The 13,379-nt window shown below is 43.2% G+C and overlaps 1 pseudogene; it reads right to left on the bottom strand.

Moving 5' to 3' along the window:
* Nucleotides 1-10,092: 10,092 nt before the first annotated feature.
* On the bottom strand, nucleotides 10,093-12,286 carry LOC136133680 (lithostathine-like; annotated as a pseudogene).
* Nucleotides 12,287-13,379: the final 1,093 nt, after the last annotated feature.

Raw genomic sequence — 13,379 nt, 5'->3', positions numbered from 1 at the left:
AACTGTGATTAAAAATCTTCCAACAAACAGAAGTCCAGGACCAGATGGCTTCACAGGTGAATTCTATCAAACATTTAGAGAAGAGCTAACACCCATCCTTCCCAAACTCTTCCAAAAATTTGCAGAGGAAGGAACACTCCCAAACTCATTCTATGAGGCCACCATCACCCTGATACCAAAACCAACAAAGATAATACAAACAAAGAAAATTACAGACCAATATCAGTAATGAATATAGATGCAAAAATCCTCAACAAAATACTAGAAAACAGAATCCAAAAGCACATTAAAAAGATAATATATCATGATCAAGTAGGATTTATCCCAGGGATGTAAGAATTCTTCAATATATGCAAATCAATCAATGTGATACACCATATTAACAAATTGAAGAAGAAAAAACATATGATCATCTCAATAGGTACAAAAAAAAGTTTTTGACAAAATTCAACACCCATTTATGATAAAAACTCTCCAGAAAGTGGGCATAGAGGGAACCTACCTCAACATAATAAAGGCCATATATGAGAAGCCCACAGCAAACATCTTTCTAAATGGTGAAAAACTGAAAGCATTTCCTCTAAGATCAGGAAAAAGACAAGGGTTCCCATTCTTACCACTATTATTTAACATAGTTTTGGAAGTCATAACCATGTCAATTAGAGAAGATAAAGAAATAAAAGGAATACAAATTAGAAAAGAAGTCATACTCTCACTGTTTGCAGATGACATGATACTATACATAGAGAATCCTAAAGATGTCACCAGGAAACTACTAGAGCTATTCAATGTATTTGGTAGAGTAGCAGGATACAAAATTAATGCACAGAAATCTCTTGCATTCCTATACACTAATGATGAAAAATCTGAAAGAGAAATGAAGGAAACACTCCCATTTACCATTGCAACAAAAATATTAAAGTACCTAGGAATAAACCTACCTAGGGAGACAAAAAAAACTGTATGCAGATACCTATAAGACACTGATGAAAGAAATTAAAGAGGATACTAACAGATGGAAAGATATCCCATGTTCTTGGATTGGAAGAATCAACATTGTGAAAATGACTATACTACCCAAAGCAATCTACAGATTCAGTGCAATCCCTGTCAAATTACCAATGGCATTTTTTACAGAACTAGAACAAAAAATCTTAAAATGTGTATGGAGACACAAAAGACCCCAAATAGCCAAAGCAGTGCTGAGGGAAAAAAACGGAGCTGGAGGAATCAGACTCCCAGACTTCAGACTCTACTACAAAGGTACAGTAATAAGGACAATATGGTACTGGCACAAAAACAGAAATATAGATCAATGGAACAGGATAGATAACCTAGAGATAAAGCCACACACCTATGGTCAACTAATCTATGACAAAGGAGACAAGGATATACAATGGAGAAAAGACAGTCCCTTCGATAAGTAGTGCTGGGAAAACTGTACAGCTACATGTAAAGCAATGAAATTAGAACACTCCCTATCACCATACACAAAAATAAACTCAAAATGGATTAGAGACCTAAATATAAGTCCAGACACTATAAAACTTTTAGAGGAAAACATAGGAAGAACACTCTGTGACATAAATCACAGCAAGATGGTTTTTGATCCACGTCCTAGAGTAATGGAAATAAAAACAAAAGTGAACATATGGGACCTAATGAAACTTAAAAGTTTTTGCACAGCAAAGGAAACTACAAACAAGATGAAAAGACAACCCTCAAATGGGAGAAAATATTTGCAAACCAATCAATGGACAAAGGATTAATCTCCAAAATATATAAACAGCTCATGCAGCTCAATATCCAAAAAACAAACAATCCAATCCAAAAATGGGCCGAAGGGCTTCCCTAGTGGTGCAGTGTTTGAGAGTCTGCCTGTTGATGCAGGGGACATGGGTTCGTGCCCCGGTCTGGGAAGATCCCACATGCCGCAGAGTGGCTGGGCCTGTGAGCCATGGTCACTGAGCCTGTGCGTCCAGAGCCTGTGCTCCACAACGCGAGAGGCCACAACAGTGAGAGGCCCACGTTCCGCAAATAAATAAATAAATAAATAAATAAATAAATAGGCCGAAGACCTAAATAGACATTTCTCCAAAGAATACCTACAGGTGGGCAAGAAGCACATGGAAAGCTGCTCAACATCACTAATTATTAGAGAAATGCAAATCAAACTACAATGAGGTATTATCTCACACCAGTTGGAATGGGCATCATCAGAAAATCTACAAACAACAAATGCTGGAGAGGGTGTGGAGAAAAGGGAACCCTCTTGCACTGTTGGTGGGAATGTAAATTGATACAGCCACTATGGAGAACAGTATGGAGGTTCCTTAAAAAACTACAAATAGAACTACCATATGATCCAGCAATCTCACTGCTGGACATATACTCAGAGAAAACCATAATTCAAAAAGACACATGCACCCCAATGTTCATTGCAGCACTATTTACAATAGCCAGGTCATGGAAGCAACCTAAATGCCTATCGACAGATGAATGGTTAAAGAAGAAGTGGTACATATATACAGTGGAATATTACTCAGCCTTAAAAAGGAATGAAATTGGGTCATTTGTAGACCATTGGATGGATCTAGAGACTGTCATACTGAGTGAAGTAAGTCAGGAAGAGAAAAACAAATATTGTATATTAACGCATATATGTGGAACCTAGAAAAATGGTACATATGGACTAGTTTTCAGGGCAGAAATAGAGACCCAGATGTAGAGAGTAAATGTAGGACACCAAGGGGGGAAAGGGGTGGGGGTGGGTGGGTGGTGTGATGAATTGGGAGATTGGGATTGACATATATACACTAATATATATAAAATGGATTACTAATAAGAAGCTGCACTATAAAAACATACAATAAAATTCAAAAATTCAAAAAAAAGAATGTTGCCTATAGCCTGAAATATACAGGATAGCCCATTCTCAAGGCTCTGACCTTTAAGCATATAACACTCTTCCATTCATACACAGATAAAAAGTTGCAGAATAGAGAATAACATTTGTCTTGTTGGAGGTTTACAGGAACATTGTGACCTGACCTATGAGGACAGTTGCAAGAACAAAGGATTCCCACACCAAGAAGTTTGTGACTACCAACCACGTCCCTTCCTCACCTTGCCTGTAAAAATGTTTTGCTGAAACCCTTTGGGAAGTTAGGGATTTGGGGAAGCATGAGCCACCCATTCTCCTTGCATGGCCCTTCAATAAACCTCTCTCTGCTCCAAACTCCAATGTTTTGGTTTATTTGACTTCATTGTGCATCAGGCATGTAAACTTATGCTTATTAACAGCAGGAGGCCTGATCTCCTTCATCCTTTCTGGACTACCTCTTTGCTTCCCTTTTGTAGCCTTTCCTGGAAGATCTTTTCTCACTCTCTCCAACTCTTAAGGACATGAGAATTGGGCACCTGGGAGCATTCCTAGAATGATAAAACTCCACCTTTGCCTAAAGGAAAGTGGGACTGATTGTGGAGAGGACACCTGACCTTGGACAGTTCTAGCCTATGCCTGGAAGGGCCTCTCCCCATTCTGGGAATCTCTCTGAGCCCACATCACCTTTGTCCCTTCTCAGTGTCCTGGCTTTGTTCTGCTCACTGCATAGGCTTTAATTTTGCCTCTACCCTTTCCTCTGGTCACGTTACAACAAATCTTCCTCATCTACTCTGGCAAAACCACGCAAGCTGGACAGTGAATGAGGGGGTGGAAAAGGAGTTCCTTCATTGCCTCCACCTCCTCCCACGTACACATTTTATAATTTTACAAAATTAAATATTTCTATGTAATTTATAATGGCTAATATTCAATTCAATAGTGTGCCACAATTTCTTAAACTTATCTGGCTTGTTGACTGTATTATTATTATTTCCATTTTAGGAAAGATAGGAATAAAAACTCTTGTAAATTAATAGTTAAAAATGCTCAGGATTGTTTGCAATGGTGGTGTTGTTTTCATTTTAAGAAAATCAGGAAGTACTTCTTTCTGTGAAAAGGCTGGCAGTGAAGAACTAGTTACAAATTTCCTATATTCTCGAAGTAACCAGTTGGCTTAGAGACCCAGAATATGAATACCAAGTGGCCTTATTCAAGTTCCAGGTAAACTACATATGATAGTGTTTAGCGCATCCTTAGAAGAGCAGCAATACATTGATATCCAGTCTAAACCTGATTAAAGAGAAAACTTTTCAAAAGATTTAGTAAGTGACAATATCACAAATTTTTCCAAGTGTCTTCCTAATTCTCTGTCCTTTCATTGCTCTCAGGAGAAGGCAGAATTTTTATTTTATCATCACCAAATGACTTACTCACTTTTTGAAAATATATAGCATCACCAGCTTAGGTTTGAAAAATAACGTCATCTAAACCTTCAGTATCAGAGGGACTGATTACTTTCAAAGGGAGGCTGAGAATAACCAGAGAATATTTACATGATGATCTATGGAATAGGAAACCAAAGGAGAATTCACAATATAAGCTGGCAAAGAGAACTGAAAAGCTTCGACCAAAGGTATGAGAAAAATGAGAAGAGTGATATTTTATGATGTCACATGTCAATAACAAACTGACCGTAAGAAAGTGACTGATCCTTGACTTGGAGTCTGCAAATTTGGGATGCTTCCTCTCACTGGACATACCTGTATTTTTAGTCTTTTGATGGAGGAAATATGGTAATTGCTGATAACCAAAAAACTAGGATTATATCATTTTTTACATTCTTTAATTCCAGTTAATTATTATGTCTAGTCTTACCTATCTCCAATTGTCTGAATGTGTGTTTGCTGAAAATCCCTGGGAACCTACCCTTTTCATTACTCTCTTTTCCCCTTTCTCTAAGAGCTCAGGTGGTCCACTAAGAAAATCCACTCCCTCCATGCTTCTGAGACCCCTTCCTGAGGTTTGTTGATAGTGATCACACTCTAAGATCCTGGAGAGTTTATAACTCATGTAATACTATATCCACTTTGCTCTAATTATGGTTCAAAGATGCACAGTAATTCAGGCTTCGAGCAACAGCCCATGACATTTTCCTGACCATAGTGATATGCTCAGTTTTGTCTAAAAAGGCAGGAGGAAGTCAGTATTATTATCAATTGAGGAAATAATATATGTTCTACTGATATTGTTAAGGAAACAGTAGCCCCAGCTGCTGCTGGCAACTCTCTTGAGCTATGAAAAAAAGGAAGCCAGTAGAGGAATAAAGGATACAGATAAAAGAGAATGTAGACAGGAGAACCCAAGAGAAATGTTACTTGAGCCCTGGTCAAACTGAGCTCAAAGCCTTCCTCACTGCTAGATTTTTCAGTAATGTGGTCCAGTAAATACCTTAAATTTTTGAGCCAAATCATTCTGGGATTTTTCTTACTTTCAACTTCAAATGTCATATCTAACACAATGGGTTCTCCAACAGGAAGGATAGGATCTGGTCCCCACAGCTGGAGTGGCTCACCTGCCATCAAAGGGAGAACTCAACTAAAATAGAAACGGACACAAACACAATTACTGTGAACTTTTCAAACCCATGTTGTGACTTTAAACAGGGAAGAAAATCAAAACGTCTGACAATGTGCAATCATAAATTCATTGAAACTTATGCAGAAGTGTTTCCACCAAAAATGCTGAAGGAATATTTAGTCAAGGCAGTCTATCCTAGAAAGAACAAATGACATTTAACAAACATTAAAAGAAAAAGACACTTACGATTCTTTTCATCTCTTTATTTAAGAAGCAATACCCTTATATGGCAAGACTGTGGTGTTCTTGACCCACATGGAAAATTTTGTCAGTGTTCTCATAGAATAAATGTTTTTTTCCAGATTATGGAAAATCTGACCAAAACCATTTTTTTCCACAATGGAAGCTTGTGGCGAGGGAGGGGTGATGATAAGGGGGGAAGGTAGATTAGTGGTCTTGAAATATGCAGATGCATGAAAAGTCTGGGTCTTGCCATCAGTTAGGTGAGGGGAACTTCTTCAAAAAAGCATCATTTTTTTTTTAAGTATTCAAAAACATGTATTCTTGAACAGTGATCTGGATGAAAGTAGTATTCTGAGAAACTTTTTTTTTTTAGGATAATGAAGCTATTTTAGTATTATTTAAAATAAGAACAACCTTTAAACCGTATGAAGTGGGCAATAGGGGAGAAGCACGCCTTCCTGAGAAGGGTCCTCCGAGAAGGGTCTTCTCAGGGGCAAAGGCAGCAAGGGTGGGTGGGCAGAAGGGAGTGCAGGCCTGGACGTCAGCGGTGCTTCCTCGGGGCGGGCTCTGCAGGTAGGAGGGGTGGCTCTGGGGCTTGGCAGCTCCTGGCTGGAGTGGAGGGAGCTGGCCTAGCGGTCCGTGCCAGTGACTCAGGCAGGGGTGGGGTAGGGCAGGGGTCAGCTGGGTAAAAGAAATGTGGGTTTGAGTGTCAGGAGGAGGTGGCCTTGGCTCTTAGGACTCAAGGGGTACATCAGGCTGCAGGAGGCCCAGGCCCGGGAGTGCTGATCCGCCCCCATCTCTCCAGCGAGGCTCTGTGACTGTGCCCTGGGCGGATGGGGGGTGGGGGGGCCTCACAGCAGGGTGGGCGGCAGACAGGGAAGGCTCAGGCAGGGCTGCTGGTCAGGCTGGGGCTCAGTGTCCTCTTGTCGGAGGCGCTTGCACCCAGCGCAGATGCTTCTTCTCAGAGGCCCCAGCCTGGGCACAAAGACAGGGACCACTCCATTCCTCATCACGGGCCTGAAGGCCGACAGCCTGGGCTCCGGGCTCTCAGACCTGAGAGGCCCGTCGAGCCGCCTTTGTCCTTCCTCGCATCGGCTGAGGGCCCTCAGCGCGGTCTCCTTGGCACAGGTGTCCGGGGACTCCTGGCTGGGCGGACATGTGGACAAGCTGCTTAGGCTTTCAACGGGGGGGCGGTACGGATGTCCACCAGGCTCTGCGTGTGGCAGGAGAGGCGGGCGTTCCACTGGGACCTCATCGTGAAACCGTTGCCATGGCCGGAAAACCCCAGCCCCGAGGAGGTGCGGAGGGGCGGCCCCCTGTGAAGGCGTGTCCAGCCCTGGGGAGCCGAGGACCCGCGGACCGGGTAGTACTCCCAGCTGCGCAGGGCGGTGGGGAGCGGCCGCCTGCTGCGGAACCAGAGCCCGCGATCCTGGCGGCGGCGGCGGTAGCATAGGATTGGGCGCCTGTCCCGGCCCATCGGGAGGCAGGTGCCGCGGGCGGGCCCGGTCCATGGGAACCATGGGGACCGGCGCTTCCGAGCGTGGGCTGGCTGTGTGGCCTTGGCCGTGCCCAGGTACATGCTCAGGTAGCTGCCCATGCTCGTGGGTCAGCGGGGTCGGACCTTCGACGGGCTTTGGCTTCTGGGCGGCCCCGAAGTCTGTAGACGCGAAGCTTACGGCGCTGAGGCGATCGTTGGCATCGGGGTGTGGGACGGTTCGTGGGGCGTTGGAACCTCTGGGCACGAGGTCCTGCACGCGCCAGGCCGGGGCCTCGCGTACTCACTCGGGGCCTCGCGTACTCACTCGGGGCCTCGCGGACCCACCCGGGGCCTCGCGGACCCGGGGCCTCGCGGGGCGCCCCTGTGTTTTGAGCACAGGGGATCCTTCAGCTCCCACTGCTGGCCCAGGCGCTTGGCTCTGGGTGGCAGAGGAGCCCTCCACTTTTTGCCCTTGACATTTAAAGGGAGAAAATATAATAATTTGTACCAGGTCCTGAAAATTGACTGAAGGGCACTCTCATTACTGTAAAAATGAACAAAACGCACTTGAATGCTCCTTTAAGGAAAAAGAGCGAATTTACTTGTATTTCTACAGAGGCTGTGTGCTTCTTCTAGAGTGGCTGCTAATGTCACTTTTTGTAATTTTATTCCTTTTTTTTTTAACATCTTTATTGGGGTATAATTGCTTTACAATGGTGTGTTAGTTTCTGCTTTATAACAAAGTGAATCAGTAATACATATACATATGTTCCCATATCTCTTCCCTCTTGCGTCTCCCTCCCTCCCACCCTCCCTATCCCACCCCTCCAGGCGGTCACAAAGCACCAAGCCGATATCCCTGTGCCATGCGGCTGCTTCCCACTAGCTATCTACTTTACATTTGTTAGTATATAAATGTCCATGCCTCTCTCTCTCTCTCTCTCTCTCTCTCTCTCTCTCTCTCTCTCTCTCTCTCTCTCGCCCTGTCACAGCTCACCCTTCCCCCTCCCCATATCCTCAAGTGTTCTCCAGTAGGTCTGTGTCTTTATTCCTGTCTTACTCCTAGGTTCTTCATGACATTATTTTTTCTTAAATTCCATATATATGTGTTAGCATACGGTATTTGTCTTTCTCTTTCTGACTTACTTCACTCTGTATGACAGACTAAAAAAGCATCATTTTTTTAATACAAAAAATGTTTATATATTTTGGAGACTAATCCTTTGTCAGTTGCTTCATTTGCAAATATTTTCTCCCATTCTGGGTGTTGTCCCTTCATCTTGTTTATGGTTTCCTTTGCTGTGCAAAAGCTTTTAAGCTTCATTAGGTTCCATTTGTATATTTTTGTTTTTACTTCCCTTACTCTAGGAGGTGGGTCAAAAAGTATCTTGCTGTGATTTATGTCATAGAGTGTTCTGCCTATGTTTTCCACTAAGAGTTTTATAGTGTCTGGCCTTACATTTAGGTCTTTAATCAGATCTTTATTAGAGTATAAATGTTTTACAATGTTGTGTTAGTTTCTGCTGTACAACAAAGTGAATCAGCTATATGTATACATATATCCTTATATCCCTTCCCTCTTGAGACTCCCTTCTACCCTCCATATCCCATTCTTCTAGGTCATCACAAAACACCAAGCTGATCTCCCTGTACTATGCAGCAGCTTCTCACTAGCCAACCATATTACATTTGGTAGTGTATATATGTCAATGCTACTCTTCATCCCAGCTTCCCCTTCCCCACCCGTGCTCTCAAGTCCATTATCTAAGCCTCTGTCTTTATTCCTGCCTGGCCACTATGTTCATCAGTACCACTTTTTAAATTTCCGTATATATGTGTTAGCATATGGTGTTTGTTTTTCTCTTCCTGACTTACTTCACTCTGTATGACAGATTCTAGGTCCATCCACCTCACTACAAATAACTCAATTTCATTCCTTTTTATGGCTGAGTAATATTCCATTGTATATATGTGCCACATCTTCTTTATCCATTCATCTGCTGATGGACATTTAGGTTGCTTCCATGGAAAAAAAATAAGTTAAGAGAAATCCTGCCAGACAATAAGTTGCCCAAATCCAGTCCTGACTGGAGTCAGAGTGTTTTAAGAGGACCTTCTGGGGTTTGTTCTCCCAAGTGCCTTCTAGGGACAGGGCAACATGTAGTTAAATGGACTCATGCCAATCGACCATGGCAAGGGAAGTATAGAAGCTGAAATTGTACAACAATTAGAAAGATTACCTTTTTTTCTGTCAAAACTAATAACAAAACAATTATATATGCATTTCAAATATGTGTTTTATCCATTTAATTTTTGAATTTCTTCATTTTATTTCTATTTTATGAAAGTTAATAAAATCTTATCATTATCTTTTACACGGATAGTTTAGGAAATACTGTTCTAAACATCATCAGATCCTAAAATGGTTGCCTCATACCATCAGAGACCTTGTCTAGGAATTTTTGTGCAGTAGAGTGTGTGGGAGAGCAATGTCTTTATATGTACACAACCCACATCCTACAGAAGCAGTGCTGACATACCTCACCACAAATATGCCAAGAGGAATATATATATATTTAGTTATTTCCCCAGGGACCTGAGTGAAATTGGGCATAGATTGACCCACCAATTCCCCTCACTCACCCACTTCCTCCCCAGAGTTTGTCTATGAGAATGAAGCAGAGAAGACAAGCAATGAAAAACTAAAATTTTTATTATAGTACCTTGAAAACTCAGGTTATAGAACATAGAAAAGAGCCTGATATGAGGTTGGAGGGGAGGAAATGTCAAAATAAGGTGGTTAGATTGGGGGTGTGGGGAGAATATCCCCTTCTGGGATGGGTCTTCACACTTGGTTCCAAGTCCACGATGAATTACACACCAGACTCAGACTGCTGACTTCCCTTCTGACCTAGTCCTTTAACTTGCAGGCATAGGATACGTTCATATAACAGTTATAAACTCTCCACTTCAGATACCCTAAAGTGACAGAAGAACTCAAGTGAATGGGGCTGGTGGAGCTTGAGAATCCAATGGAGATGCATCCCAGATTCTGGCCTAGAACTCAAATGCTCTCCTTCATCTTCATCAGGGTCCCACCCCGGGTAAAGAGACAGAAAGAAAGGAGAGAAGAGAGGGGATGGGAACAGACAAGCCAGTATTACAGTTCCAGCCCAGGAGGATTCTCTGAAAACCAGACCCAGAAATGGGGGATGAGGGGAGGGAATAGGCTGGGCAGAAGTGACCTCTTCTGTTTCTTACCTATGCTTTTTGACAGGCTCCCACAGTAGCCAGGGTTTGAGATGGTGGCTGGATTTCTCTCCCAGGCAACTTAATTGAGCACATCAGTACTACTCCGCTCCCATCCACTGGCATTGGGCTAAGAGTCCTATAGAGCAGAGGATGGAGTCAGGTGAGGTGGAAAGGCCTTTAGAGGTCTCCTGGCCTGATTCCCTCAGCTGGAATGCCTGATCCCCTCCCCAGCATCATGGAATTTGCTCTGCTCTTCCATGTGGTGTCTCCACAGCTCTCCTCTGGGAAACTCTCCCTAAATCTGTTGGCACATTCCAAAATGAATGATCACAAAGACCAATGGAACCTCTCAGAGTAACATGTCACTATATGAACTACACTTAGTGGTACATTTGTGATTAACATCTAAACCTTGAAGATAACATCAGTTTTATAAGGGAAAAATGTGTCAGTCCTAAATCTTCATTTAGGACTCACTAAGCACAGTATGTGCAGACTCAGGGAATCATAGAGAACTGAATTACAAGGCATAATGTGTGAATCATGTAAAAAGTTTGACAAGAGGCAGATTAACTTTACCTGGAGACTAGGGACCTGCATATAATTCAGCTCTTCAGCTCGTCTCAAGGCTCTCCATTTTTTTCCAATTATCCTCTGAGCTCCAGGGATTTCTAGGATATTTACTTGGCAGGCACAGGGGACATGGAGGGTCCTGGGTGGCCATAACATCCTGGGAGGTAACAGATTAAAGAGGATGTAAGTGTACCTCTGTGGGGTCATGGAGCCCAATCCAGACGTCTGAGAGGAGTTTCAAATTGTTCTTGGCCAGGGAGGCCATGAAGGATCCCTCAGGCCCACTGAGTACAGACACAAGGTGGCCTGAGGGCCTCTTCTGGCAGGTCATCTGTGTGGAGAAGAGAGACACTGAGAAGGAGCTTGAGATGCTTCATGCTGGGGGAAAGGCAGAGCCGAGGTAGGTGAGAAGGGGTGTGTTTGCAAAAGACGAGGTGCTCATTCTCATGCTCAAGAAGCTCTAGAGAATGGAGACTCCCAGCCCCACAATCTGGTCTGTAAATTGCTTTTCACTATCACCCCTAACTGCAAATCCCAGCACTCAGGTCTGCATCCATCCAGGTTCTGGGTGCTATAAACAAAGCATAGCAGTAGGACACATAGGCCATGGAGACTTTGGGACATCTGATCCGTGCAAAAGGAAGTTTGTTCTGGGAGTCTTCCCCTGGGGAGGAAGAAATAAAGGAGAGGTATGGGGTGAAATGGAGAGAGGGGATTGGAGTGGGAAGGTGACCTTGGGTAACATCTATGAGGCCAGTGCTTTGGGCAGTGACACCAAACTCCTGACTGCCTGTCACCATTGCCAACACTTCCAGGATTTTTTTTTTTTAATTTTGAACGAAAGTTACTAATTGAGAGATAATCTCTTTTGCTCTTACTATTCTCTTTTATTCAAAAGTCCAAGGCTTCTCCTCCTCTGGGCTGACTATTCTTACACTGGATCCTCCAATCATTTTCCTACTCATCTCATTAATGACACTCTATGCTTACCCTCCTTAATCTACCCACATGAATTAGAATCTAATGAGAAAATGGAAATCATCTCATCCCACTGTTACTGGACCAATGCGGTGCCTCCCACCACTAGTCACCCAGAAGGAAGGATGATGATGCAGGAATTGCAGGCAGTGTTGTCGTGTGGGGATGTACCATTACCATGGGAGGCACACAGGAGCTTTGCTCCTCTTCTTGGCCCTGAATAAACACTGGGAACCCAGTGCTAGAGGCAGAGAAATCTCACCTTGGACCTGAGACAGGAACATTAGGCAGGAGCGCAGCATCCATGGAAGGCATCATTTTGTCTGTGATGTGCAGAGGCAACCAGAAAACTAAAGGGTGGTCAGAGAGAGGGCATGAGAAAGCCCCTGTTGTACCTCTTGTCTCTTCCTCTGTCTAGTCCCCTCAGAATAAATCTATCTTGATGGCAACCATCCCCTTCTATATTTCTTGAAAGAATTGGAAAATCTATATACACTACTACACCTGAGACCTCGTGGGACTGCCTTTGCCTTGTCTCAGTGCTCCTGTGTTCTCTGAGGACAGGGATCCTGGTATACCTTCTCTGAAATGTGTGAGGTGAAACCCCTGCCAGGGGTCTCATCTTCTCTCAGCTCCCACTTACCTGTCTTGCAGGGATCTGCACTGGTTTGTCAGGGTAGAAAGGACTGGGCTTTTATAAGAGGATTTGAAGGAAGGGCACTGTAATAAATAACAGGAAAGTGGAGTCATGACAGGGGTCATAGGAGAAGCCTGGCTTTGGTTCAAGGAGATCCTGCCATGGGGAGGAGTCTCTTCCTTGCAAAGCCTGGGAATTGCCACAGATATTGCCTTTTTCTCATTATCAAGTCAGCACTTTTGCCAGGAACAGGTGAAGTTTTTTCTTTCCCTGACTCTTCCCTGTTAGATAACTGTGGCACAAAATGAGGTATTAACTATTAAGGAGCACATCTCCTGGAGTAGTTCTTCTGGTTGATGTCACAAATGCTCACTCCTGTAGGCACACACATGTATTTCTTTCTAACTGTGCAGTAGAATTAAATAAATGTTGGATGTTAAGTGGAGGTGAGTATGGGAATGACAAGTATCACACATAGATAAAGGCAGAGAAGAACTTTGCCTCTTATACATGGTAGCTAGTTTTAAGGAAAACTCAGAATAATCTCACAAGTCTATAGATGAGCCAACATCTTAAGGAAAATGAGTTGCAGAAACTTGCCTTGCTGGTCTTCTTGAGAGATGTAACTTCCCTGATGGATAATGATAATGTGATATATTAAGAGGCAATGAAGGAATTTCAAACCTAGGAAGACTATAGTCAAATGACAGGGAGTCAAAGGAAGAATGAGAGAGGGTTAAGGAAGGGTAAGAGCAAGA

The sequence above is a fragment of the Phocoena phocoena genome, chromosome 14 (assembly GCF_963924675.1).
Source record: "Phocoena phocoena chromosome 14, mPhoPho1.1, whole genome shotgun sequence".
Lineage (NCBI taxonomy): Eukaryota > Metazoa > Chordata > Mammalia > Artiodactyla > Phocoenidae > Phocoena > Phocoena phocoena.
Note: the sequence above shows the minus strand (reverse complement) of the source record. Positions and strands in the feature narration are given on the sequence as shown.